We start from the raw sequence: 27,987 nt of genomic DNA on the forward strand, positions 1-27,987 counted from the left end.
GCAGTGATGTACGGATCGGGATGCACACCGCAACGATTATTTTGAATTCTATTTTTATGAGAGATATATGGGTCGAGAGTTGATTGGTAAGAGATGAGTCACGAGTGACTGAGAGGCTTGCCCGAGGGGCTACATAGATATACATGTACATGATTGATGCTTTGCCTGAAGGGTTAGTTAATGAACTTACTATTTTCACTCCTCTTTAAAGCGAGTTTCTATTGAACATGTTGATTTGATTACTGCTTTCACTCATCTTTAAACTGAGCCTCTATTGAAAATGTTGAACAAACGTTTTAAATAATCCTTCATTTAAACTGAAGTTTCTAAGTTATGAAAAAGGTTGTGAAATTTCTATTTTGCTCGAGGGGCTGTATGCGAACTATGTTTTGCCCGATGGGCAGATTATGGTTTTCATCTCTTTTATTATAAATGGTAATGAACCCCTACTGAAACTGTTGGAAGGCATTTTCAAACGATTTTTATCGAAAGCTGGGTTTAAAATGAGACGATTGACTCGTATTCCGATTTGAAAACCTGTTGTGCTTATTGAGTTTATCATAAATGTGGATTCATCGTTTCCTACTGCTCATTCTTTATTTACTCTTATTACTTACTGGGTTGGACTACTCACATTACTCCCTGCACCTCTTATACAGATTTAGGTATTTTGGAACCCGATAGCGGGTGTTGATTGCTCAGACGCGGAGTCATCAGAGTTAGCAAGGTGGTTGCATGACGTTCGCATCACTGCTTCCTTCCTCTCATTTTTATTACTGTATTTAGTACATTTTTAGACCCTTGTTATATTCAGACCTTGGTAGATGCTCATGACTAGTGACACCCCGATGTCGGGCTTGTGTAATTATTCCGTATTTTTCTTTTAAATGTTCATTGTGAGATTATTGGTCTATAAATTGTATAAAAATAACTTTTAATGGAAAATGGTTGATTTGGGAATTGTGTCAACTGGCCTTATCTTCACGAGAGGCGCCATCATGATCGGGTCCGGTATGGGGTCGTGACAACTTTAGCTTGCGACCTAGACATATCTATTTATACTACTCGCAACCTTCCTTTAACTGGATAGCACCACAGATTTTCTTATGTTATTTTGGAACCTCAAGCGAGATATCGCGTCATCTCTAACTCATCTTTAGTCTCTTAACAAGACCTCTCGGTACCTAGAAACCATAGGGTAGAAGATATGCTACTGACGACATAACTATCATTTGTGGATACTAAATCACAATGCTTCTAACTCTCTATTTGAAGTCTGGGCTATTCACAATCTTTTGCACTTGAGTATCTCGTACCTTCTCCACATTTACCTTACTTACCGTTAAATCTAGCATTGTATCTTCTATCTCTTTCATAACTACCCTTCAACATAGGTGGAATTCACTATGAGCACGTGATTTTTGCCCGAATAATAACATTCCTACAAAAGTCAATGGATTTTCTTTTAAGTGTTTTTTATTTATTTTTTTAGGGGAATTTATAGTAATTGTTTGCATTTAGTTACATTTTGGTGCATATTTAATATTTTAAAAAATTATGAAAATTACCCTAAAATATTCAAATTTCATGCATTGTATTTTTAGGTTGATATTTGTATTTGTAGGCTTAAGTTGTTAATTAATTACATTAATAGACAAAAAATCAAAAATATTGGCCATTTTTATATTTTTAGCTTTTAATCTCAAAATAACAATTTTCTTGCATTAGCTTTAAGTTAATTATTTATGTTTAGGTTAAAAAATATAATTTTACAAATTAAATTTTAGTCTAGGATTTTTAATTAAATTTAGTAGTTTAAAAATCAAGAAAAGATAAAAAGATTTAAAAAGGGGGGGGAGCTTTGTTAAATCCCGAAATGGGCCAAAACCAATATCAGAGCCCATTTTTTCACCCCAAATCTACCCAGCCCACATCCCCTCTAAACCCGCCCCAAATAACCCCTCTGACCCGCCACATCCCTTCTTTAAATTACAGCCCTTCATCCCAATTAATCTAACAGCCCATATTAAATCCCACCTCATATATATACCTAATTATAACACAAACCCTAAACCTAGAGACCACCCAAACGGCACCTCTTTCTCTCTCTTCTCACTATACCTGCGCCCAACACCACCAAAACCCACCCAAAACTCGCCAAACTCAGGCGAGTTCACTCGCACACGGGCCCAATCTCACCACGTCATCAAGATTCTAGCGACTTCTGATAAATTTTCCTCTCCCACGTACTTTCTTGAGGATGAATTCCGAAAAATGGGGGCCGAGGATTGATTTTGGATTGATCCTCTTCCTCCATCTATCCGGATTCGTTCTAAAAGGAATTTTTCAGATTTCTTGAAGAAGAGAATAGAAGCTTCGAGGGAGGAGTATATATATCCAGGTTTGGCACCAGATTCGGGGAGATTTTTTTGGGGGGTAAGAAGAGTCTTAGAACAAATTTCAGAGGGAGATTTTTAGGGCTGGAATTTTTTAGAGAGATTTTTTTGGAAAAAGGGGTTCTAGAGTTCTTGAGATTTTTCCTCTTTCGATTCTCATCTTCACTATTTTCGTTGGAAATAAAGAGAAAAAAAAATAAAACCACAAAATAGTTTTGAGTTCATTTTTTGTTCAAGTTTTGTCTTTCCATTTTAAAAATCAGAAAACAGAAAAATAGAAAAAAGAAGAATTCTGTTTCCTCGCATTTCATCTCGAGTTCAATCTTGCTTATAATGGAGTTTGTTTGAGTGATTGAAGTTGTCGATTGTCGTGTCCGACATGTGCTGAATTTAGTATTAGTCAACCAGCTTATTAGAACCCCATAGTTTTCTTATTTATACATTAGCCCTTAAGTTGCATAGAATATAAGCCATTTTGTCATTTTCTCAGTCGTTTACTCTTTCTAGATGGTGGACACTTGTCCAATAGTAAAGTAGGTTGTTACAATTCCTTAGTTGGCCCTTATGCTGAACAGTATTTAGGTTTCTAATCATTGTAATCAGAGCATGACTGAGATGAATCCCTTTTTCCTTATCTAAATTCTTTATTGTTTTACTGCATTTTTTCATTTTCCTAAAAATCAGTAGCTAAACGCTACAATTTTGGTATCAGAGCCCCGTTCTTGGCAACAGGAAATGGGGGTAAATAGAAATCTTCAACCCCAAATGATGGGTTGAAGAGAGTCAAAGTTCAGTTACAAATCTTCATGGAGGAATAGATCAAACGGATGGATAAATTGGAAGATAAGCAGGAGAATTTTGAAAATAAAATGGTGGAATTTTCAGGTTCCACAAGGCGAATCGAATAAATAGTTTTAGCCATGCACAACCAAAATCAAGTCAGACTTGGACCAATGGAAAAATCAGTCGTCGCTGGAATCCATGGTGGCTCACTGTCAGAAACCGGTCAGTCCTCTGTTGGAGGTATCATACGACACCAAACCCCTCTTTTCTCTCCTCTTCAGATTGGTAGTGCTCTATCTCACTCTAAAGCTCCTAATGAAGTCTCCTTCAGCACACCCCTAAACCCTTCAACCGCAGCTTTTCAACCACATGTGAGATCCAATCTAATCAAATACTCAATCATCAATTCCACACTTTTCTTCTACCACCACCCAACCTTTTGTTTCTCAAATGGGAACCTACCCTGTTTCTACTCAGCCCTTCTTTCCTCACCTAAGATCGTACCTAATGTCGACTCAACCATACCTTCCCCAAACTTATCCCATGTTAAACCCTAACTCCACTAACCCTTTAAATCAGCCCACCATTTACCCCTGTTAATGAACCCAATGGTACAACCCTTTTCAGTACCTTTTGGATCTTTCCAAACTGGATTTACTCAGCCCACCCCCTTAGGAGGAAATTCACACACAAACGCGGTCTCTAGTTTGAGTGGGATGCAATCCAAACTTCCAAAAGCCAAGCTGACCTTCCCTGATTCGATGTAAACAATCCAAGGAGTTGGCTTCGCCATTGTGAAAAATACTTCGATTTATATCAAGTAGCGGATAATGAAAAGATCGATTATGTGGCAATCCATTTGAAAGATTTTGCGGATTATTGGTTGGATGGCTACTTAGCTGACCAAGGTGGATATGTTTCATAGGTGCAATTTTGTAGTGATATTTGTGAATGATTTGGCAATAACATGCCCATTGAAATCGTGAAAGAATTCAATCGCCTTGATCAAACCACTGATGTTGAGAGTTACAAGGTTTGATGAGCTTAAATGCCTCATGGTCCTAATTAACACTGTTTTAAAATAGCCACATTTTGTATCGTGCTTTATTGGCGAGCTTAAGCCTGATATTATGCCTTTAGCACAATTTGTCAGGCCTAAAACATTGTTAGAAGCTTATAATTATGCTAAATTACACGAAATTTCTTTCAATGCACTTTACCAACAAATAGATAAGCAACTATCTCACAAAGCTCCTTCCAGAATAATTCAACCACCCTATAAATCTAACGCTTCCCACTCTCCACACAAAAACCCTACTGTCGTAAACACACGCAACCCAAACCAAAAGAACATGTCATGGGAGATTATACGGGAAAAAAATCTGTATTACAAATGCCTTGACAAATATCATCTGGGGCATCAGTGTAAAAACAAGGCCCTTAACACCATGGAAGCCGAGGAATTTGTTGATGCTCATGAAGAAGTCCTGGAACCAGAAAAAATTGAGGTTGAGGATACTGACCAAGCCGAGGTTACTCTAAATGTAATTCTTGGAAGGAGTAAAACCCCTTCAACTATTAAAATTAAGTGTTGGGTTAAAGGTCATCAAGTGGTTGTGTTAATTGATTGTGGGTCAATTAACTGTTTTATTAACCCTCAATTGGCAAAGGCTAGTTCCATATTCATGGAAGAATTGGGCCGGCCAATGCGGGTTAAGGTGGCAAATAGACAGTATGTTGTGCAAACAAAAGTGTCGTAATCTAGGATGGAAGATGCAGGATAGGGAATTCAAATTCAACTTTGGAATTTTAAAAGTTGGTGGCTATGACATAGTGTTGGGCATGGACTGGGTTGACACCGTATCTCCAGTTATATTGCATACGCGGACATTGAGTATAACATTCCTTCACAACAAGGAATGGGTTACTTTATGGAGTTGTACAGATGATGATAAGGTGTCTAACGTGGAGACAAAGGTGATATCTAAGTTGATGAACAAAGGGCAATGTAATTTTGTGGCCCAAGTGTTCTTAATAGGTTGTGATCGTGATGGTAAAGAGGTGATACCTTCATCAGTAGAGAAATTATTGGGGTGCTATAATGAGTTGTTCCAGGAGCCCAAGGAATTACCTCCCGGTAGAGAATGTGATCATGCGATTGAGCTCGTTCCTGGTGCTAAACCCATTAACTTAAGACCTTATCCTTATTCTTTTGACCAGAAGAATGCTATTGAAGAGATTGTGGCCGAAATGCTCAAGGCCCAAACTGTAACCAAGAGTGTGTCCCTTTTTGCCTCCCTAGTTCTCTTAGTAAAAAAGAAAGATTCGAGTTGGCGAATGTGTGTTGATTACAAGAAAATAAATGATATTACATTAAAAAATAAGTATCATATACCATTGTGCAAGACTTATTAGATGAATTATATGGAGCTCGATTTTATTCCAAGTTAGATTTAAGATCGGGCTATCATCAAATTCGTATGAAGAAGGGAGATGAGTACAAGACAGCCTTACGCACCCACCATGGGCTTTGGGAATTTAGAGTCATGCCCTTTGGGCTGACTAATGCGCCGGCAACATTTCAAGCCCTCATGCATCAAATATTTGGGCCCTTTCTAAGGCAATTTGTGCTAGTATTTTTCGATGATATCTTGGTGTATAGTGCTTCATTGCAAGGTCATCTTAAACACTTGCAGCTCGTATTCAATTTATTGAAGGCCAATCAGTTGTTTGTCAAGAAATCAAAATGCAGTTTTGGCCAAGATAGAGTTGAATATTTAGGTCATATCATCTCAAGTGAAAGAGTTAGCATTGATGTTGCTAAGGTTGAAGCAATGTTGAATTGGTCGAGGCCCAAGACTGTAAAAGAGCTACGGGGGTTCCTTGGCCTTACAGGATATTATCGAATATTTATCAAAGACTTTGCTATCATTAGAAAACCTTTGACTAATCTGTTAAAGAAGGGGGGATTCAATTGGACCATCGAAGTCACTCAAGATTTTGAAGAACTAAAACAAGCAATGTCTAGGGCACCTGTGTTAGCCTTACCTGATTTTTTATCACCCTTTGTAGTGGAAATGGATGCTAGTGGTAAAGGCATTGGGGCAGTGTTGATGCAAAAGGTAAGGCCCCTTGCATTTATCAGTCAAGCATTAATTCCTAGATATTTGGGACTTTCTACCTATGAGAAGGAAGTGATTGCTCTACTTCATTCTGTAGAGAAGTGGCGCCATTACTTACAGCCTAACCATTTCATCATTAAAATAGACCATTTCAGCCTGAAGTTCTTGAAGGATTAGAGAGTCACTACTTCATTGCAGCATAAAGGGGTTACTAAGTTTCTTGGGCTTAGCTATGAAATTCAATATCGCAAGGGTGTTGAGAATGTAGTTGTTGATGCTCTTTCCAGACAATTGAGGAAGGGGAATATTCTGGTGTGAGCACGTGATTTTTGTTTTACGCGACAATCGCTCCAAAAGAATTAAAAAATGTATGTGTCATGCGTAATTTAAACCATGACCCGTTTGTTAGATGGAAAATTACAAAAAATACGCATTTTTTCTTTTTTTTCCTGATTTGTTGCCGTGTTTAATTTTGCCTACCTTTAACATTTTATCCGCGTGAAATAAATATGTTAAGTGTTAATTAGTGGTGCTTGATTTTATTTAATTAGTTTGTGTATTTAGGAAATTAGAAATAAAGAAAAAAAAAAGACAAAATTTGTTTGGGCCGTGTCCATTTCAAAATTTGGAGCCCAATTGAACAGCCCAAACCCCCAGTCCGAACAGCCCACCCCAGGACACAAAACGACGTAGTTTAACACCAAAACTACGTCGTTTCAAGGCCGATCCATCTCAACCATTCAAACCAAACTGATCCAACGGCCAAGATCTCACACCCCGTACCCACTAACTAACCCGACCCGTCTTATCCAAACCGACCCCCAAGCTCTGAATGAGAAACGACGCCGTTTCCTCATCAAAAGAAAGATCTGAGCCTTCCATCTCGCCTCATCCAACGGCTAAGATCAACCCCTTCCAGCCATATATAAGCCCGTAACATACCCTGCCCCCCTATCCTAACCCCAGCCTCCGTCTTCAACCTCATTCCCCATCAAACCCTAGAGCCGCCCCTGTATCCTTCACCATGGAAGCCGGCGGCACGGGCGCCGGTGACCTCGCCCCTAACACCGTAGAACCCCCTTGACATCCTGAACCCAAATCTATCAACCACACACCTCGAATCCTATCCCACCTTCTCGAATCTTCATTTGAAGATTCGAGTCGGAACCTAATCTACACCAATCTGCCCTAAATTCATACCAGACACTCCCCGGACCCCCCTCGTGACCAAACCATACTTGGTTTGGTCCGAATCTGACCAGGGGAGTATAAATCCCGGATCTGAGTTTGGAACTTTGTAGTTCTTCATCACTGGCCTATGTCCGTCCAAACCAAAGAGATTAAGGTCTAATGGACCTTAATCGAAGTGTTTCTCATCCAAGAAACACTTCGATTAAAGTCCGTTCACCCTTAAGAAAGTCTGTCCAAGTCCGAGTCAAGGTTTTTGATTTTTCAAGACTTGAGGTGAGTCTTGCTTGCTTTCTTTATTTCTGTTTGGTCCATGTGAGTGATTGAATGGCTGTTCATGTTTTGTTTCAATTTGTATCTTTTGAATTTTTACCAACTTCTGTTTGTCCACTTTGCTTGAACCACGGTGTTTGTTTGAACCCCTCCTATTCTGATAAGGCATGTGTATTGGTTGTTCCAAATTTGTTTTGATTAACTGATTCCTCGAAGTATAATTTTGTTTAGCCAGTACAATTCAAGTCATGTGCCCTATACTTTGAATGTCTGATTTTTGGTTACGGTTGTATGTGTTATGATTAATATAGTCGAGTCGACATATGTCGTCAATTAGTTTCAACTGTCCGAACGATAACAAATTGACTTGCCTCTGTTGAACATTTGCCTGAATCAATTAAGAACCAAGTCCAGGTACTTATAAGCTGTTAATGTGATTTCAGAAACCTAAGGCTTGGTCTGTTAATTGAAATCTGAGTTGATGGCATGTGCACTTGTGCACAGCATGTGCATTGTGCACAGCCTGTTTTCCTGCATAGGAAGGCTTTTGATTTTTAAAAATTGTTTGACAGCATATGCTGTCAGATATATTCTACTGCCCATGCTTGCTTTTAGTTAATAAAATAGGAAAGGAAAGCCTGCCAGGGAATATTGATGGGGTTATATACTTAAATAACTAATTGGGATCTGAAAAGGTAAAAGACACATGGGAGGGGTACTGTGACATTTGGAAAAGAGGCTGTTAAAAGAGATGGTGTCGAGGCTTATAAAAGAGGAGGAGATACAGAATTAGGGGAGCTAGAGAGCTAAAAAAGGGAGTGAGGCATAGGAGCAAATACAGAATTAGAGGGGAGAGGAGATCAGAAAATAAAGGAAAGGGGAACACACTGTGAGGAGTGTTGAAAGAGAAAGCTTGAAAGACATACAAAGAGATACAGAAATTATACAATCTACAATCAGAAATTGTTTCTTCCTATTTGTTATTTGGGTTTTCAGTTGGTTAACTCGTTGAAATCAATTCTGATTGTTTGAAGTTCCAGTTGTGTCTATTTAGTCAAGTGTTTTCCATTGGTTCACTACTGGTTTGGTCTGCTTGGAGTTCTTGATTCTATTCCACTGGGTTGTGCTCTCATTTGGCTATTTCTTTCTATTGGCCATAGTTGCATTTCTGCACTTGAGCCTTTTCTGCTGTTCGTTTTGTTTTGCTGCTGCCCTGTCCTGCTGCTATTGCTAGTCCTGTTTCTTTTGCTGCTGATTTCCACATCTTCTTCTTCTTCTCCTTTGCACATTCAGCATTTTCAGGTACACATTTCAAGTCCCATATTGATGTAATTGAAACAGTTTGAAAGCATGAAATGGAAAAGGTTGAAGAAGTTCAAGCATTTGCTGTAATATTCATAGTACATTAACAGGCTTGTGAAAATTGATTAGTTTATAATCCAGCAGTTTGAAAGTATATATTGATATTTGACTGAGTTTGCCCTGTTGTATTTTAACTCTGTAGTTGTTTGTGGGCATGTATATTTCGACCTTATACAATACTGTTCTGGTTTCACTAGTTTTGTTTAGTTAAGACTAGTCCACATAAGCTTAGTTGAGTTCAACTCGAGAAGTGTTCGGATTAAGTGTTGTATTTCGTTTAGCTCGTACAGGATTCCTTGCCAAACTAAAGTATTTTACTTTGCCAGTTATCCTTTAATCTAGTCCAAATAAGTTCAGTTAAGTTCAATTCAAGAAATATTCGGATTAGGTATTGCATTTCATCAATCTCATATGTAGTTTTTTTGTTCGACTGAAACATCCTCGCGAGGCATGACGTTTTTACTTTATAAGTAGTTAATCAGAAACTGACAAAAATCCGGATTAGACAAAAGCCTATAATTGAATCAGTATGTACCTTTTCTTCTAGTTTTAGAGACAAATGCGTTAGAAATGTAGCCATTTTAGGATATCCTTTTCTAAAATAGAGATGAGCCTCGCCAAATAAAGATGCAAAATTGCGGGGCTCTCAATAAATAATCATAATAATTATTTAGAATTCAAGATAGGCCATTTAATAAACTTCATGGCCTTCTACAAAGATAATAACGCGTTAGACTCTGTAGGCGCGGCTTAATTAAATCACATTCTTAAATTCGGGTGCACATTGATGTGACCCAAATCGAATCTCAACGAAGTCCAAATGTGTCGACGATCACGGGTGCATTGATTGTGACGTGGTTCGAGATGCGTTTTCACGACGTTGCAATTCTATAAAAAATAAGTGATAATAATAAAAGCGGTTTTAAACTTAATAAAAGCACGTAAGTCATAATATGTATTTAAATCAGATATTTAGCCATTATAACAATTTAAGCGACCGTGCTAGAACCACGGGATTCGAGGGTGCCTAACACTTTCCCTCGGGTCAACAGAATTCCTTACTTAGAATTTCTGGTTCGCAGACTTCATTTGGAAAAGTCGAAAATCTCCTCGATTTGGGATTTAAGATAAACCGGTGACTTGGGACACCAAAAGCCAAACCTTTCCCAAGTGGCGACTCTGAATTAAATAAATAATCCCATTTTCGAATATTGTCACTTAAATTGGAAAAACTCCACTCGCGCATTTAACCCTTCGGGAGGGCGCGGAAAAAGGAGGTGTGACAGCTCTGGCGACTCTGCTGGGGAATGTGACCCAGAACCACTGGTTCAGGGTCCAAGAATTCGAGCTTAGAATAATTGTTATATCTGGCTTATTATCTGATCTTTATTACATGTTTTGCATAAAAGTGCTAAATGTTGTCTTTTACCGCTTTTGATATTATCTGAACTGTATATAAACTGTGCCGAAACCCTTCTTTTCTTACCTCCGGGGAGAAGCTCGCTGGTCGAGACTCCCTATTCTGTTAGTGTCAATACTTGAAATAAGAAAGAGGTCGGACAAGTTACAAAGCCGGACGATCTCGCGGGTCCCCGGTACGTAGCCCCCTCCTCGACTCGAGTTGTCCGCTCGGGTACACAGTCTAGGGCAAATACCAAGGTCTAAACCTAGTATAACGAAACTTCATGCCGGATCCCTAGTAGGAACGCTTATTTGCATCATATGGCATTTGACTTAGGGGACTCAACACAGGGGTTGGGTCCGTCTAGGACAGGCAACCTGAAATGGAAAGACCATCATGCTGCATTCCTATCTGTGTTATGCATTTATTTGCTTCGGTTCCGCATGTCGACCGGTTCTTAAAAAAAAAGAAGGGAAAATAGCAGCGCAGGGGAGATAATTACTTATTTTTGGAAAATAAAACCAATGTCCAAGTAGTGTCAAAACCTCGCCGGAATTTTTCTAAAAAAAAAACTGTTTTGTTTATTGAGAGTTGTTAAAAAAAATATATACAAAAATTTTTCTTTTATCACTTTCAAAGATCAAAAAAAAGAAAAGGTATTTATTTTAAAAGTAAAAAAAAATCGAAAATTCATAATTCAAAAAAATGAGTTGTTTCTTTCGTAGTACCCCTTTTATGAATTCAGACTAATAGTCCAAATTTTTCTTAAAAAAAATAATAATATAAAAAAAAATAGTTTCTTTAATCTTTATCTCTTTTCAAAAAAAAATGTAAAAAAAATACGCATTCCTGATTTCTAGGTTTATTCGATTTTTTTTTCCTATTTTACGATATCCCGAACTACGCCGGTTTGATTCTCACGCCTATGGTGGTATCCGACATCTTTCGAGCTCTCACAGCTTGTAAAGCTGGGGGAAATTTCTTCGAAGGTTGTAACTTGCTCCTGCAGATATGGATGACCGAGCACCTTTGCCATCATTCCGAGATTTTGAGCCATGGTTCCCCGGAAAAGACCCGCATAGAAGAATCTTACGCGAGAGCCAAAGAGATCAGTTTGCCCGAAGGAGTCCTGGCTTGGACCTCGTTCTTTCAAGCACTTACTGCCAGCCAAATACAATGGAAGTTGGGATGGTTGCCCGTTGATGAGGTCTTATATATGTCGGCGGCTAAACTCATTTCTTGCTGATGGGGCTTAAGAGCATTCAACCTTACGCACCCTGCCGAGTTTTAAGACAGTTCGGAAGATGCCAGACAGTACCTCATGAGGAAGATCTAAGCACTCAAGCAGTTGAGATAAGTCCTAACGGACAGTTCCCAGAAGCAAAGATTCGCCAAATCTGGAATGAGGGTCAATATTTGAAATCAGATACTTGCGTGCGGGATCAAGCCAAAGGAGAAACGGTGCCAGGTTACCTTGCATGGTACAGAAGGGAACTCGAGCATGAAAGGCCAGCTAAGAGACCCCACATCCGGAATTTTACCGAATCATCACAAAAGCAGTGGGATTGGTTAGCAAAAGAAAGAGGCTATTGCACCGAAATCAGCAGGTTAAAGCAACAAGTGGAAAACTTGAAATATGAACACAACGTGCAAGTTGCTACCGATCTGGGAGAGCGGAACAGGTTAATTCAAGAAAATGAAATGCTCAGAGCCCAGATCAAACAGATAAGGTTGGATGCAGATAGACAACCAAGGCGTCGATCGGACGAGCAGCTGATAAAAGGGCTAAAAGGTGAAATCAGGGAATGGCGAGATGGTTTGGAGAAATCTGAAAACATCATAGCAGAGCTCAAAGCACAGTGGGATACAAGAACGGATAAGCATCGCAGGTACCTGAATCGATTGGAAAGCGACCATGAGAAGACTGTTGCTAAGATAAAGAGAGAGATGGCTGCACTTGAGATCAAAGCAGCTAATCAGGCCAAGGATTTCCAAATTGAGAGCAGATACTGGTATGACTCAATAGCCCAGATGAAGTTCGAAGTACGACGACTGAAGCATCAGCATGTACAAGATGCTCAAGTTTCCAAGATATGCAGCGATCAGACAAAATGCCTGCTCGTAGAGAAGAAGCAAACCAGAGATAGGATCAAGGCCATTGCCCATGCCATCACCAGACGATGCCTACGATGTGAGAACATGTCCAGCGCTACCGTCCTCTCGGCAGTAATGGGTTATGTCAAGCAGACTATGCACGAGCTAGAGCAACTTGAGAGGGATCTCATGCCTAGGACCGCGGCGAGGCCGAACGATGCCCCGCGGAAACCAATTTTTAAAACCATAATGCATTCATAGGTCAAATCTGTATTTTAGCATCTTCTGCCTGTTTTTTCATCAAGGTGATTTTCAGTCTATTTTGAGTCTAGGTTCATTTTCCAAGTTTGCTTTTTCTTTTGCAGAATGTAGCTTGTAATAGAACATTTCAACAATGAAGAGGTTGTTTCTTTTACGTCCATTTGTGTTTTTCGAACTACGTAATGATCTGATTCACGTAGGCATCGTGATACGTAGGCAATCCTCATCGGATCCGGTCGCATTTCTTTTACTACAAAAATAAAAAATATATATATATATAATAAATAAAATAAAAGGGAAAACAAAAGAGAAAAGGAAAGAAAAGAAAAAAAAAGGGGGAAAAACTAATAAGAGAAAAAATGCCGGAATGACGCATGCTCTCGCTGCAAACATATAGTAATCCATTTAACTGTATAGGTGCATCATGCCCAACGTGAGATTAACTATCTATTATTTGCTGCAGAATTAACCGTGCGTTTGTCATTGAGCATTTTTTTTTCAGGGTTTTTGAAAAGACGGTTGGTTTGGTGAAAGTCTGGCCTCGCACTCATATTTCACGAGGTCAAGGAGAAGTATTCAACTACCTGTTGTTAGGGCAAGAAGCAGTGCTCACACTTACTTCACCAGGTCAAAAGGAAGTGTGGAAATGTCTTCGGAAATTCCATTGCAAACAGTCCCTGTCTCTGAGGAGAGCTCAATCTCAGCCGTCCTTACACCTGAATCCGCAACTGTGGAGGAAAATAGGATCCTACGGCTCCGCATGTTAGAAATGCTGGATTACTGGAACAATGGGAAAGAGCCGCCAAGTGTCGTCCCCGGATTCCCTGAACTATTCTCCAGGTCAAGTGGGACTTCTAATGTTCCCATAAATTACCCTGCTACCCCATTTGGGTACCAGCCACCTCCGCCTTCTCTGCAGGATCACCGTCTGAGCCTCATCCCCGAATGTCGGCCAATGATGCAAGCATGAACATCTTTACTGCATCGCCTTGCCCAGCTACGGCACAGCCTGCCACGTACAAGCCAAGCCTTGACTCATCCTCTTTTACATTCCAAGCACCGTCCTTCTCAGTGGAACCAAATAGGTTCGCTACCAGTACTAATCCTCTACCGCCTCAGTGCGAGCTTGTACCAGGGCAGGATCAGAACCCCAGAGTTGTAGAACAAAACGAAATGGCCAAAAGGATGAGAAGCCTTGAGCAAAGTCTGAAGAATATGCAAGGATTGAGCGGGCAAAAGAGCGTCTCTTACGCCGACCTATGCATGTTTCCTCACATACACCTGCCAACGGGTTTCAAGACCCCCAAGTTTGAGAAGTACGATGGGCACGGTGACCCCATTGCACATCTTAAGAAATACTGCAACCAATTGCGGGGAGCCGGCGGAAAAGAAGAACTGCTAATGGCATACTTTGGGGAAAGTTTAGTAGGGATAGCCTCGGAATGGTATATGGATCAGGAAATGTCCCGATGGCATATATGGGATGATCTCGCCAGAGATTTTGTAAAACAATTCCAGTATAACATCGACATTGCGCCAGACCGAAACTCTCTTTCAAATTTGAAGAAGAAGCCTTCAGAAAGCTTTAGAGAGTATGCTATTAAGTGGCGTGAACAGGCATCGAGAGTGAAGCCTCCCATGGATGAAGTGGAAATGGTCACTACCTTTCTCCAGGCTCAAGAGTCTGACTATTTCCAGAACATGATGTCGGCCATGGGTAAGCCATTCGCGGAAGCAATCAAGATTGGAGAGATGGTGGAGAACGGTTTGAAAACGGGAAGGATTTTGAGTCAAGCAGCCATAAGGGCAACCTCCCAGGCCGTCCAAAGCGGGTCTGGAGGAACAACAAGGGGGAAGAAGAAAGAAGAAACGACTATGGCAGCCTCTGAAGCAAGGGAGTATCATCATCCCAGGCCCCATTTTCCGGGAAGAGCCCCACAACACTATTACCCCCATTCAAATTCGGCATATGCTCATCAACCTTATATGGTCATGAATGCCCAACCTTATAACCATCCACCACAACAAGCCAACCGAGGCCCAGCTCCACCTCCCAGAAATCAGCCTCACTACCGCAACCACTATAACCCACAACCCCCGCAGAATAACTACCGCCCCCAAGAGCTACCTCGACGGCGGACTTTCACGCCCATCGGTGAGCCATACTCAACTTTGTTCCCAAAGTTGGTCCAGTTGGGTTTCTTGCAACCCATCCCTCAAACAAGGCAAAACCCGACATCTCCTTCTTACAAAGCCGGAGTCAGATGCGCCTATCATTCAGGGGCCGAGGGACATGATACAAACGACTGCTGGTCATTGAAAAGAGTGGTCGAAAATTTGATAGAGCAGGGGAAAATAGTGCTAAGGGACGAGGAGATCCCGAATGTAACAAACAATCCATTGCCCGCTCACAATAATGGGCCGTTGATCGGCATGATTTGTGAAGACAAAGAGTTCGACCCTGCTTTGAAAGCCATAATTGCCATTGTCGACACGGGGAAGAGGCCTGAAATAGACCAAAAATCAGAAAAAGAGGAGGAGGCCAAGATCGCAGAGAGCAAGTCTGAAAAGAAGGTGGAAAAGAAAGTGGTACCAGCAAAGGGCGGAGTTCTTTACGTACCACGAGGTCAAGCTGAGAAGACGCAGAAATCCGGGATCAAAAAGACAAAACCTATGTACGTGCCAAAAGGGGCCTATGTGGTCCGGGGGACGATTCAACCACCTCGGCTGAATGAGTCAGTGGTTATCGGACGCGTGCCACAAAAGCCAATGACCAACCCGACCACAGTGCCGTGGAATTATAAAAAGACTTTGGTGATGTACAAAGGAAAAGAGGTCGTGGGAGAACTTCCAGAAAATACTTTCATTAGAGGGTACTCAAATACCCAAGAACTGAACAACGCCACACAAAGGCGCTTTCCTCCAAAGAAGCCTGTGAGTGTTGAAGAGGCGGAAGTGTTCTTCCAACAAATGAAGATGCCGGATTACGAAGTGATAGATCAGTTGCGCAAGCACCCTGAGCAGGTGTCCATGCTATCATTATTGACAAGGTCGGCTGAGCATCAAAAGATCTTACTGAAGACCCTGAATGAGGCATATGTGCCGGTTGAAACCTCGGTGGAGCAATTAGAGCGGATGACAGAAAGATTCTTCGCCGTCAACCAAATCTCCTTCAGCAAGAACGATCTACCCCCGGAAGGAGCAGCACACAAAAAGGCATTGCATTTAACAGTCAAATGTAAAGACTACTATGTCAAGCGGGTAATGCTGGATGGGGGATCAGGTGTTGACATTTGCCCGCTCTCCACGCTGCAAAGAATGGAAATTGAGACTGGAAGAATCCGACCCAACAACGTCTGTGTAAGAGCTTTCGATGGTATCAAAAGAGACACCATGGGAGAAATAGACCTGCTGCTGGTCATAGGACCAGTCGAATTTCGAGTCACTTTCCAAGTGATCGACATGGACACATCTTACAATTTCCTCCTTGGCAGGCCTTGGATCCATGCGGCAGGAGCCGTGCCTTCTACTCTTCACCAGATGGTGAAGTTCGAGTATGAAGACCAAGAGATCGTGGTCCATGGGGAAGACGAACATGCCATTTATCGGGACCCATCCATCCCGTATCTTGAACCAAGAGAAGGGAGCGAGCATACGGTCTATCAAGCTTTCGAGGTAGTATTGGCAGAGCAGCACGAAGAGGGAGTACCTTGCCCCCAGCCCTTCTTGTCTAACGCTTCGGTTATGGTGGCCAAAGAGATGATCCGACACGGATTTAGGCCAGGGAAGGGGCTTGGACGAACCCTTCAGGGAATGACGGAACCCATTACTTTACCAGTCATCAAGAAACCTTTTGGACTAGGTTTCAAACCTACTCCAGCAGACGAAAAATGGGCAAAGAAAAGGAGAAATGAGGGCTGGAAGTTGCCTCAACCACTGCCGGATTTACATGCGACTTTCGTCAGGCCAAGGTACGCTGAAGAAGAAGATGATGAGGTCTTCACAGCTGAGGAAATCGAGGAAATATGTGGGGCAATGAGGGAGATGCTCTACGAGGTCCACATGGTTCAACCAGGCGAAGGCACGAGCACTGCTGAGATGATGTACATGGGGCCAAACGCCAAACTCCAAAACTGGGAGATCACGCCATTCCCAACTAGACGGAAGTCTGGGTAGACCTGTCCTGCCACCTTTCCTGTATCACAAGTTATCTCCGGGACATGACTTGAACGTTTTCTTCTTTTCAATTGTTGTTCCTAGTTGTAAACGTTGTTGTCTTCCAATTTTCCAAGAAAATATACAAAAAAAAAATAATCATCATTGCTTTCCTATTCTTTCTTTGTTCTGATTTTTATTGGTTTTCCTTTCATCTTCCTTTTCAGTCCTAATAATGCGGCTTTAAATATGACATGCTTGCGGACTTCACGCCCAGATCACAATGAGCTATTTAACTGCGAATTAATGAACCCAGAACCAGAATATGATGCGGAAGAGGCTTTTAGGGAGATAAACCGAGAGTTGGAATATTTTGAGAATAAACCTAAGCCGAATCTAAATGACACTGAACCGGTAAATTTAGGAACCCCGGAAGAAATCCGAGAGACCAAGATAAGCATTCACACGGACAAGAAAACGAGAGAGGCGATAATTCAACTTCTTTTCGAATTCAAAGACGTGTTTGCTTGGTCATATGATGACATGCCGGGACTAGGTGTCGATCTAGTGGTTCACAAATTGCCGATTCATCCTGATTGTCCTCCGGTTCAACAAAAGCAACGAAAGTTCAAAACCGAGGTCAGTGACAAAATTAAAGAGGAGATCACCAAGCAACTGAAAACAGGAGTGATTCGGGTAGTCCAATATACAACATGGTTGGCGAATGTGGTTCCAGTACCGAAAAAGGACGGGAAAACTCGGGTATGTGTAGATTACCGAGATCTGAACAGAGCAAGTCCCAAAGATAATTTCCCGCTGCCCAACATCCACATCCTCGTTGATAATTGTGCCAAACACGAGATACAGTCTTTTGTAGATTGTTATGCTGGGTATCATCAGGTACTGATGGATGAAGAGGACGCCGAGAAAACCGCTTTCACCACGCCTTGGGGCACCTACTGTTATCGGGTCATGCCATTTGGTCTAAAGAATGCTGGGGCTACTTACATGAGGGCCATGACCGCCATTTTCCATGACATGATGCATCAGGAAATAGAGGTGTACGTGGACGATGTAATAGTCAAGTCCAGGACGCAGGATAATCACATCCAAGACTTGAGGAAATTCTTCGAGAGGCTAAGGAAGTATGACTTGAAGCTAAATCCAGCCAAATGCGCTTTCGGAGTTCCGTCAGGTAAACTTTTGGGCTTCATCGTAAGCAGGAGAGGTATCGAGCTAGACCCGACTAAGATAAAATCTATCAAAGATCTACCTCCCCCGAGAACGAAGAAAGACATGATGAGTCTTTTGGGCAGGCTGAACTACATCAGTCGATTTATTGCCCAGCTGACAAGCACGTGTGAGCCCATATTCAAGTTGTTAAGAAAAGATGCGGCGATTAAGTGGACAACGGAGTGTCAAGAAGCCTTTGATAAAGTCAAAGAGTACCTTTCGAATCCCCCAGTCTTGGTCCCTCCAGAACCAGGGAGGCCACTTTTCTTGTATCTGACAGTCTTGGAGAACTCTTTTGGCTACGTCCTCGGGCAACACGACATAACCGGGAAAAGGGAGCAGGCGATCTACTACCTGAGCAAGAAATTCACCAGCTACGAGGCCAAATACACTCTGTTGGAAAAGACATGTTGCGCTCTCACATGGGTTGCTCAAAAGCTGAGGCATTATCTCCAAGCCCACACTACATTCCTCATAAGCAGGTTGGATCCCTTGAAATATATATTTCAGAAACCAATGCCTACTGGGAGACTGGCTAAATGGCAAATCTTGCTTACGGAATTCGACATAGTTTATGTCACTCGCACGACAATGAAAGCCCGGGCGTTAGCAGATCATTTGGCCGAAAACCCGGTCGATGAGGAATACCAGCCATTAGATACCTACTTTCCAGATGAAGAGGTAAACACCGTAGAAGTGATCTCGGAGGAAGCTCATGTTTGGAAGATGTTCTTTGACGGAGCCGTGAACGCCAAGGGTATAGGTATTGGGGCAATTTTGATCTCACCTGCCGGTCAGCATTATCCCGCCACAGCTAGACTTCGTTTCTTCTGCACAAATAATACAGCTGAATATGAAGCCTGCATTATGGGCATACATATGGCAATCGATCAGGATGTCAAAGACTTACTGATTATGGGAGATTCTGACCTGATCATCCGGCAAGTTCAAGGCGAGTGGGAAACTCGGGATGTCAAGCTTATCCCATACCGACAACATGTAGAGGACCTCAGTAAGCGCTTTACCTCAATAGAGTTCAGGTATATTCCGAGGTGTCACAATGAACTGGCAGATGCACTTGCTACTCTGGCTTCTATGCTACCCTACCCGGGCAACGCCCACGTCGATCCTTTGGAAATCCAAATCAAGGAAAGACACGGTTACTGCAGTGTAATCGAGGCGGGATCAAATACGCAGCCTTGGTACCATGACATCGAGAAATTCCTAAAGACACAAGAATACCCCGAGCACGCAACTGGAGATCAAAAGAGGACCATTAGGCGACATGCAAGTGGTTTCTTTTTGAGCGGTGAATTGTTATATAAGAGGACTCCGGACCTCAATATCCTAAGATGTGTCGATATCGAGGAAGCGAGAAAGATCATGCACGAAGTACACGCAGGTGTGTGCGGACCTCACATGAACGGGTATGTCTTAGCGAAGAAGATCCTTAGAGCGGGTTATTACTGGATGACCATGGAAAAGGATTGCTTTAGCTTTGTCCGGAAGTGTCATCAGTGTCAGGTGCACGGTAATTTGATTCATGCACCTCCCACGGAACTGCATCCCATGTCCGCACCTTGGCCATTTGTCGCTTGGGGCATGGACGTCATTGGACCAATTGAACCAAAGGCCTCAAACGGACACAGGTTTATACTAGTTGCCATAGACTACTTTACGAAATGGGTAGAGGCTGTCACTCTCAAGTCGGTCACCAAGAAAGCTGTAGTGGATTTTGTACACTCAAATCTTATCTGTCGCTTCGGTATTCCTGCGACTATCATTACAGATAATGCGGCAAACTTGAACAGTCACTTGATGGGAGATGTGTGCGAGCAATTCAAGATAACACACAGGAATTCCACTCCTTATCGGCCAAAAGCCAATGGTGCTGTGGAAGCTGCAAATAAAAACATCAAGAAGATTTTGAGGAAGACAATACAAAGTTCCCGACAGTGGCATGAGCAGTTACCTTTTGCATTATTGGGGTACCGCACTACGGTACGCACATCGGTGGGAGCGACTCCTTATCTTTTGGTTTATGGGACCGAGGCTGTAATACCGGCAGAGGTAGAAATTCCTTCGCTTCGAATCATTGTCGAAGCAGAAATCGAGGACAGCGAGTGGGTTAAGACTCGGTTAGAGCAATTGACGTTGATTGATGAAAAGCGGATGGCTGCAGTTTGTCACGGACAGTTATACCAACAAAGGATGGCCCGTGCTTACAATAAGAAAGTCCGACCCCGGAATTTCGAAGTAGGTCAGCTGGTACTGAGGCATATTCTGCCGCATCATGAAGAAGCAAAAGGAAAGTTTGCCCCAAATTGGAAAGGCCCATACATCGTAAGGAAAATATTGCCAAGAGGAGCATTGTATTTAGGTGATCTCGAAGGAAATGACCCCGACACAGCAGTAAATGCAGATGCGGTCAAGAGGTACTACGTCTAAATCATACTCCAATAGTCCTGACACGTTGAAAATGGCGAAGGTGTTTATTCCCCACTACTCCCAAAAAAAAAAAAAAAGAGAGAAGACATCCAGAGACTTTTGAGCCGCTTGCAAAACAAAAAAAAAAGAAGAAAACAAAACAAAACGAAAAAAAAGAAAAGAAAAACAAAACAAAACATTGATTGAGGCCTGAACTACGTTTGACTTGATTCCGAAAGGATACGTAGGCAGCCTCTCCCTGAGGTTCAGTCACACCAACAATAAAATTCCATCCACCCTGAAATTGAAAACCGGGGCACATCGAGTAGTTGAGAAGTTAGTATCACTACCCCTCTTTACCAAGCACGAGCCTTCAAATCAATTACCAAATATGGTGGGGAATCAATAAGCATCACAAACGAAGACCGTCACACTCTGAATGGAGAGAGATAAAATGAGAGAGTCTCGGCGGTGAAAACCTTCGGGCACCACGAGGCGACGGGAGTAGAGAAACCAAAATGAGAGAGCTTGCTTAGTAAAAACTCGCAAAGAGTGCTATCAAGCAATGACAGGAAGAGAAAAGAGAGAGGTCAGCCAGCGAAAACCCGCAAAGGGCGCTGTTGGCCGAAAAGGAATGACGCCACCCCAAGAAGGTCTCGGCAAAGTTCCACCGGTTTTGGAATCACAGATCTGTTCTGGTTCAGGAAAATGCAAGTTCATGGAAGGTCGGACGTCCAGTCCAAAGAGCATGTCATGTCATTTAAAGCCAGCGTTATCCTCCTCAGATAAGTCTTTCTCGTCCCGAAAAGGGTATTCCTTTTCTGATTTGTTTTCCCCTTCTTTGTTTCTTTTCGAATCCCTTTTGCATTTTAACCCCGAATTCAGGACACACCGGAAAGAGCAGGTGGCAGGTTTGTTTGCACGGAATCCCGTCTCATGAAGGAAAGCACCTCATCTCGTTGATATGATTACCCAAGCATGATGAATCATGACGTCCCGGAGTAGAGGAAAAAGAGAGAAATCTTGAAATCTTCCCCAGCAAGTCCACCTTCGGACAAATCCCCACAGAGTCTCCCCCTGTACAAAATCCCACAGAGTCTCCCTTTTTGTACAATCTCCCACAAAGTATCCCTGTTGGAATTTCATCAGCACATCCCCAGCGAGTTCTTTTGTAAATATTCCCCAACAAGCTTACCCCAACAAACCCTGGGAAACCCGTTTTGAAACCAAAACCCAGCATACCCCATTGTACAGAATCCGCACAAAGAATCCACTTGGTAAATATTTCCCCCACATAGCTTCCTCTTGTACAGTTCCCACAGAACACCTCCAATAAAATCCCCGTTGAGAACCTTCAATCAAAACGGGACAAAAAAGAAAAAAAGGGCCTTACGAGGCAAATCATCACAGAATCCGGAAATACAAGCCTGAGCAGTCTAAAGGTTTCGCCGTTCAATTCGAATCAATGGCGGGATTTCGCAACAGAAGTAAAGACGCAACGAAGTAATTGGGAACGATCAAGGTCACCAAACCGACCGTCATTTTCAAACTAACAATTGTTCTTTGTCTGAGAAATTGAAACATGTGTTAATCCAAGACAACCGTGCAAGAAGCAGGTGTCGCCCAAAGAAGAAGGTACACGGGTACAAGAAACATTTTGGCAATAAGGAATTCACTCGAAAGGTAGGTTTCCACGAAACTCCCTTTTATCTTCTACTAAAATAAGAAAATTCAAAAAAAAAGAGGTCGCTTAACTTTGTCCCCAGCCAATCAGCATTAGGGTTTTAAAACCTAAACTGAATTTTCCTTTTAGTCAGCATTAGGGTTTTAAACCCTAAACTGAACTTTTCCCTTTCAGCCAGCATTAGAGTTTTTAAACTCTAAACTGAGCTTTTCCATGCAATCAGCATTAGGGTTTTAAACCCTAAACTGAATTTTCCTTCTAGTCAGCATTAGGGTTTTAAACCCTAAACTGAACTTTTTCCCTTCATCCAGCATTAGAGTTTTAAACTCTAAACTGAGCTTTTCCAAGAAATCAGCATTAGGGTTTTAAACCCTAAACTGAATTTTCCTTTCAGCCAGCATTAGAGTTTTAAACTCTAAACTGAGCTTTTCCATGCAATCAGCATTAGGGTTTTAAACCCTAAACTGAATTTTCCTTCTAGTCAGCATTAGGGTTTTAAACCCTAAACTGAACTTTTTCCCTTCAGCCAGCATTAGAGTTTTAAACTCTAAACTGAGCTTTTCCATGAAATCAGCATTAGGGTTTTAAACCCTAAACTGAATTTTCCTTTCAGCCAGCATTAGAGTTTTAAACTCTAAACTGAGCTTTTCCATGCAATCAGCATTAGGGTTTTAAACCCTAAACTGAATTTTCCTTTCAGCCAGCATTAGAGTTTTAAACTCTAAACTGAGCTTTTCCATGCAATCAGCATTAGGGTTTTAAACCCTAAACTGAATTTTCCTTTCAGCCAGCATTAGAGTTTTAAACTCTAAACTGAGCTTTTCCATGCAATCAGCATTAGAGTTTTAAACTCTAAACTGAGCTTTTCCATGCAATCAGCATTAGGGTTTTAAACCCTAAACTGAATTTTTCCTTTCAGCCAGCATTAGAGTTTTAAACTCTAAACTGAGCTTTTCCATGCAATCAGCATTAGGGTTTTAAACCCTAAACTGAATTTTTCCTTTCAGCCAGCATTAGAGTTTTAAACTCTAAACTGAGCTTTTCCATGAAATCAGCATTAGGGTTTTAAAACCTAAACTGAACTTTTCCCTTTCAGCTAGCATTAGAGTTTTAAACTCTAAACTGAGCTTTTCCATGCAATCAGCATTAGGGTTTTAAACCCTAAAACTGAATTTTCCTTTTAGTCAGCATTAGGGTTTTTAAACCCTAAACTGAACTTTTCCCTTTCAGCCAGCATTAGAGTTTTAAACTCTAAACTGAGCTTTTCCATGCAATCAGCATTAGGGTTTTAAACCCTAAAACTGAATTTTCCTTTTAGTCAGCATTAGGGTTTTAAACCCTAAACTGAACTTTTCCCTTTCAGCCAGCATTAGAGTTTTTAAACTCTAAACTGAGCTTTTCCATGCAATCAGCATTAGGGTTTTAAACCCTAAACTGAATTTTCCTTCTAGTCAGCATTAGGGTTTTAAACCCTAAACTGAACTTTTTCCCTTCAGCCAGCATTAGAGTTTTAAACTCTAAACTGAGCTTTTCCATGAAATCAGGCATTAGGGTTTTAAACCCTAAACTGAACTTTTTCCTTTCAGCCAGCATTAGAGTTTTAAACTCTAAACTGAGCTTTTCCATGCAGTCAGCATTAGGGTTTTAAACCCTAAACTGAGTTCTTCCTTTGATCGGCGTTAGGGTTTTAAACCCCAAACCAAACCTTTCCCCAGCTAGCCGGTGTTAGGGCTCCAACCCTGAACTGAGCATGCATATCCTCTTTCATCAATTTTATGAATTTCCTGGTGAATAATTAACGAAATTTTCCTAGTGAAACTGGGGCAGAAAATTTCGTTCGTTTGTTTGTTTTTTCTCGCAGGTCTAACCTCGAGCCACACGGATCGAAATGACCTACGAGATGAGTCTCAACTCAGAATCAAAGAAGAAAAGACAAAAGAAGACATTCCGAGATATCAGAGTGAATGGAGAGCGGATTAACTCCAACGTTTAATTAAGGGCTTGAACCTTGCCAATCGCGTCTCACTCAGTATCCCAGAGGTTACACAAGTCGCCGCAACTCGCAAGCATCAAGATTCAGATCGGAGTCTACAAGCAGAATCAGCTAAGACCCAAGATCAAGTCGTAAAAGAATCATAGATAGGAATCTTGTAACTAGCAGTTGACATACATATAAGTAGTTAGTTCAGTTTCTAATTTTCGTTTGGTTGTAATAAGGAGGTCAGTGACGTAGCAGTGACAACAGCAGCAGCAATAGCAGCAAGCATTGCAATCCCATGGTAGTCCCAGCTACCAAAACTTCCCGAACTACATTGACCTGATTCCTGTTTAGCCCAGGATATGTAGGAAATCTTTGAAGCAAGATTTGGTCAGATCTTTCAAAAAAAACATGCTTCATACGGAGTAGTCCATAGGCAAAAATCGCTCATACACGCTCACTTTGTCTTTGCACGAAAACTCTTCGTGTTTCCGAACAAAGAGGGGCAGCTGTGAGCACGTGATTTTTGTTTTACGCGACAATCGCTCCAAAAGAATTAAAAAATGTATGTGTCATGCGTAATTTAAACCATGACCCGTTTGTTAGATGGAAAATTACAAAAAATACGCATTTTTTCTTTTTTTTCCTGATTTGTTGCCGTGTTTAATTTTGCCTACCTTTAACATTTTATCCGCGTGAAATAAATATGTTAAGTGTTAATTAGTGGTGCTTGATTTTATTTAATTAGTTTGTGTATTTAGGAAATTAGAAATAAAGAAAAAAAAAAGACAAAATTTGTTTGGGCCGTGTCCATTTCAAAATTTGGAGCCCAATTGAACAGCCCAAACCCCCAGTCCGAACAGCCCACCCCAGGACACAAAACGACGTAGTTTAACACCAAAACTACGTCGTTTCAAGGCCGATCCATCTCAACCATTCAAACCAAACTGATCCAACGGCCAAGATCTCACACCCCGTACCCACTAACTAACCCGACCCGTCTTATCCAAACCGACCCCCAAGCTCTGAATGAGAAACGACGCCGTTTCCTCATCAAAAGAAAGATCTGAGCCTTCCATCTCGCCTCATCCAACGGCTAAGATCAACCCCTTCCAGCCATATATAAGCCCGTAACATACCCTGCCCCCCCTATCCTAACCCCAGCCTCCGTCTTCAACCTCATTCCCCATCAAACCCTAGAGCCGCCCCTGTATCCTTCACCATGGAAGCCGGCGGCACGGGCGCCGGTGACCTCGCCCCTAACACCGTAGAACCCCCTTGACATCCTGAACCCAAATCTATCAACCACACACCTCGAATCCTATCCCACCTTCTCGAATCTTCATTTGAAGATTCGAGTCGGAACCTAATCTACACCAATCTGCCCTAAATTCATACCAGACACTCCCCGGACCCCCCTCGTGACCAAACCATACTTGGTTTGGTCCGAATCTGACCAGGGGAGTATAAATCCCGGATCTGAGTTTGGAACTTTGTAGTTCTTCATCACTGGCCTATGTCCGTCCAAACCAAAGAGATTAAGGTCTAATGGACCTTAATCGAAGTGTTTCTCATCCAAGAAACACTTCGATTAAAGTCCGTTCACCCTTAAGAAAGTCTGTCCAAGTCCGAGTCAAGGTTTTTGATTTTTCAAGACTTGAGGTGAGTCTTGCTTGCTTTCTTTATTTCTGTTTGGTCCATGTGAGTGATTGAATGGTTGTTCATGTTTTGTTTCAATTTGTATCTTTTGAATTTTTACCAACTTCTGTTTGTCCACTTTGCTTGAACCACGGTGTTTGTTTGAACCCCTCCTATTCTGATAAGGCATGTGTATTGGTTGTTCCAAATTTGTTTTGATTAACTGATTCCTCGAAGTATAATTTTGTTTAGCCAGTACAATTCAAGTCATGTGCCCTATACTTTGAATGTCTGATTTTTGGTTACGGTTGTATGTGTTATGATTAATATAGTCGAGTCGACATATGTCGTCAATTAGTTTCAACTGTCCGAACGATAACAAATTGACTTGCCTCTGTTGAACATTTGCCTGAATCAATTAAGAACCAAGTCCAGGTACTTATAAGCTGTTAATGTGATTTCAGAAACCTAAGGCTTGGTCTGTTAATTGAAATCTGAGTTGATGGCATGTGCACTTGTGCACAGCATGTGCATTGTGCACAGCCTGTTTTCCTGCATAGGAAGGCTTTTGATTTTTAAAAATTGTTTGACAGCATATGCTGTCAGATATATTCTACTGCCCATGCTTGCTTTTAGTTAATAAAATAGGAAAGGAAAGCCTGCCAGGGAATATTGATGGGGTTATATACTTAAATAACTAATTGGGATCTGAAAAGGTAAAAGACACATGGGAGGGGTACTGTGACATTTGGAAAAGAGGCTGTTAAAAGAGATGGTGTCGAGGCTTATAAAAGAGGAGGAGATACAGAATTAGGGGAGCTAGAGAGCTAAAAAAAGGGAGTGAGGCATAGGAGCAAATACAGAATTAGAGGGGAGAGGAGATCAGAAAATAAAGGAAAGGGGAACACACTGTGAGGAGTGTTGAAAGAGAAAGCTTGAAAGACATACAAAGAGATACAGAAATTATACAATCTACAATCAGAAATTGTTTCTTCCTATTTGTTATTTGGGTTTTCAGTTGGTTAACTCGTTGAAATCAATTCTGATTGTTTGAAGTTCCAGTTGTGTCTATTTAGTCAAGTGTTTTCCATTGGTTCACTACTGGTTTGGTCTGCTTGGAGTTCTTGATTCTATTACACTGGGTTGTGCTCTCATTTGGCTATTTCTTTCTATTGGCCATAGTTGCATTTCTGCACTTGAGCCTTTTCTGCTGTTCGTTTTGTTTTGCTGCTGCCCTGTCCTGCTGCTATTGCTAGTCCTGTTTCTTTTGCTGCTGATTTCCACATCTTCTTCTTCTTCTCCTTTGCACATTCAGCATTTTCAGGTACACATTTCAAGTCCCATATTGATGTAATTGAAACAGTTTGAAAGCATGAAATGGAAAAGGTTGAAGAAGTTCAAGCATTTGCTGTAATATTCATAGTACATTAACAGGCTTGTGAAAATTGATTAGTTTATAATCCAGCAGTTTGAAAGTATGTATTGATATTTGACTGAGTTTGCCCTGTTGTATTTTAACTCTGTAGTTGTTTGTGGGCATGTATATTTCGACCTTATACAATACTGTTCTGGTTTCACTAGTTTTGTTTAGTTAAGACTAGTCCACATAAGCTTAGTTGAGTTCAACTCGAGAAGTGTTCGGATTAAGTGTTGTATTTCGTTTAGCTCGTACAGGATTCCTTGCCAAACTAAAGTATTTTACTTTGCCAGTTATCCTTTAATCTAGTCCAAATAAGTTCAGTTAAGTTCAATTCAAGAAATATTCGGATTAGGTATTGCATTTCATCAATCTCATATGTAGTTTTTTTGTTCGACTGAAACATCCTCGCGGGGCATGACGTTTTTACTTTATAAGTAGTTAATCAGAAACTGACAAAAATCCGGATTAGACAAAAGCCTATAATTGAATCAGCATGTACCTTTTCTTCTAGTTTTAGAGACAAATGCGTTAGAAATGTAGCCATTTTAGGATATCCTTTTCTAAAATAGAG

The sequence above is a fragment of the Nicotiana tabacum genome, chromosome 3, assembly GCF_000715075.1.
Source record: "Nicotiana tabacum cultivar K326 chromosome 3, ASM71507v2, whole genome shotgun sequence".
NCBI classification, from domain to species: Eukaryota; Viridiplantae; Streptophyta; class Magnoliopsida; order Solanales; family Solanaceae; genus Nicotiana; species Nicotiana tabacum.